The following is a 2,884-nucleotide window of genomic DNA, read 5'->3' as shown; positions in this document are numbered from 1 at the left end:
AGGAAAGGCAAACCTACGTTTCTAGCATTTGAAGACTTAGAGAAAGCTTTTCACAATGTTGACTGGAATACTCTCTTTCAAATTCTAAAGGTGGCAGGGGTAAAATACAGGGAGCAAAAGGCTATTTACAATTTGTACAGAAACCAGATGGAAGTTATAAGAGTCGAGGGACATGAAAGGGAAGCCGTGGTTGGGAAGGGAGTAAGACAGGGTTGTAGCCTCTCCCCGATGTTGTTCAATCTGTATATTGAGCAAGCAGTAAAGGAAACAAAAGAAAAATTCGGAGTAGGTATTAAAATTCATGGAGAAGAAATAAAAACTTTGAGGTTCGCCGATGACATTGTAATTCTGTCAGAGACAGCAAAGGACTTGGAAGAGCAGTTGAATGGAATGGACAGTGTCTTGAAAGGAGGATATAAGATGAACATCAACAAAAGCAAAACAAGGATAATGGAATGTAGTCTAATTAAATTGGGTGATGCTGAGGGAATTAGATTAGGAAATGAGGCACTTAAAGTAGTAAAGGAGTTTTGCTATTTGGGGAGCAAAATAACTGATGATGGTCGAAGTAGAGAGGATATAAAATGTAGGCTGGCAATGGGCAAGGAAAGCGTTTCTGAAGAAGAGAAATTTGTTAACATCCAGTATTGATTTAAGTGTCAGGAAGTCATTTCTGAAAGTATTCGTATGGAGTGTAGCCATGTATGGAAGTGAAACATGGACGATAAATAGTTTGGACAAGAAGAGAATAGAAGCTTTCGAAATGTGGTGCTACAGAAGAATGCTTAAGATTAGATGGGTAGATCACATAACTAATGAGGAAGTATTGAATAGGATTGGGGAGAAGAGAAGTTTGTGGCACAACTTGACCAGAAGAAGGGATCGGTTGGTAGGCCATGTTCTGAGACATCAAGGGATCACCAATTTAGTATTGGAGGGCAGCGTGGAGGGTAAAAATCGTAGAGGGAGACCAAGAGATGAATACACTAAGCAGATTCAGAAGGATGTAGGTTGCAGTAGGTACTGGGAGATGAAAAAGCTTGCACAGGATAGAGTAGCATGGAGAGCTGCATCAAACCAGTCTCAGGACTGAAGACCACAATAATAATAATAGATACTGAGATTGGTTCCAGAAGCACTGCCATCAAGACGAGACATTAACTGTACAACGATTGGTGTCAGACCGTAGCAGCAATCATAATATTTAATTGTAGTTACACTGGTAGATATGTTCATGGCTTCCAAAGTATGGTATGTATTTGATGATCTATAGAGAAGTTTACGGGTTTAGCTGTCAATGCAGTTTATCGATCTGTGCAAAATAATTTTACCACTTAAAGTCCGAGAAAGAAGAGGCAGACAGTGCTTCGATACCGGCGGCATCTGTAATTCGATGGGTAAATTCGATAAGAGACAATAATAATGCTCAATTCCTTCACATACTTTGTGGTGGGATATAGGAGCCTCTACATTAGTGGTGGGAACATTTGCATATGTTGAGAGCAGGAAGGGTAGCACGAGATGGAGTGGGTACCATGTTAGGTCTGTGAGGAAGACTGCATTCGGCGTTATTCTGCTTTATTTTCGTAAAGAGATTCTGTTACGGCAAGAATTTCCGTGTATACAAGCTGAGACAATATGAAAACTCCTACAAAAGTGCACATTAAGTATTTCTGGGACACTATGCAATTTACTAGAGTTCGCCTTGGTTATTATTTTAGATAGCAATGTGGCTTCAGTATAACATTGAGAACATTTCTGGAAGCACTTGCGATGGTAAGTAGCTATGCACGGCGATGCGTCAGCCACACATCACACATGGGGCCTAGACGCAACTTTCACCTGCGTTTGGCGGTGTCTCATGGCTGTGCTCCTGCCCAATCACGTCAGCACGTGTATCTAGGTGAACATGTATTTGGATAGGAATGTCTCAGAAATCAAGTATGAACGAGATGTCTCCGACTCATGCTTGTAGGCATCTGTGCATGGTTTGACAGCTGATGACCACGTCACTTCGAGATCTGGTGGACAGGGTGTGGGGGAGGGGCAGGGCTTGCATGCGTTGATTGCATTATTTTGTGATCCAGCCCATAGGCTGTGCCATGTGCACGTTAGCCCGCCGATATCGGTTGGTAGGGGGACGTGGCAGTCTGTTGAGGATCGTGGTGGAGACTTTAACTGTTTCCTTCGAAGTCCAGGTGGGCGTGGCACTCGCAAAAATTCATCCCAAGTCCATAGTAGCGCTGTCTTGTGGTATCAATATGTACTAGGTCTCATGGTGAACACATTGTTTGCTGCCATCTTGGATTACGGTACTTGCGTCATCACCTGATGTCACAGTGGCGCCCTCTGGCGCCAGTACTGTGTACTAAGTCAGTTTGAGTCCAGACCTTGTGGCGAACACATTGTTTGCCGCCATCTTGGATTACATCAGAGATGAGAGCGCCCTCTGGTGGTCGCGATGTGTACTAACTCAGTTGGAGTCCGGAACTCGTGGTGAAGACACTGGATGGCCGTACTGCATGAAAATGATTAAATAAAGACTTACGTCCAAGTACTTTTCCCACGAATCCTTAGGAGGAGGTTGCATTTGGGTGACTGAGGTTAGGACAAGTGTCCTTTCTTTTGCAACATTTTCTTAGCTTAGTAGAAATATGTGAATTGACCTTTGTTTACCGCCAAAATTCATACCTGGCACCAGTTCATAGGAAGAAGTGGCGGTAGGGTGTCTTAGGTTAGTGGAGGTAGGCCAAGTGAGCTATCTTCCCGTTATTTTCTTTGCTTACAAGGGAACATCCCCATCACACCCCCCTCAGATTTAGTTATAAATTGGCACAGTGGATAGGCCTTGAAAACAGGAAGAAGTTGTGTGGAACTATGAAAA

Source organism: Schistocerca americana, chromosome 4, assembly GCF_021461395.2.
Source record: "Schistocerca americana isolate TAMUIC-IGC-003095 chromosome 4, iqSchAmer2.1, whole genome shotgun sequence".
Classification (NCBI taxonomy): domain Eukaryota; kingdom Metazoa; phylum Arthropoda; class Insecta; order Orthoptera; family Acrididae; genus Schistocerca; species Schistocerca americana.
This window is presented reverse-complemented; position numbering follows the sequence as displayed.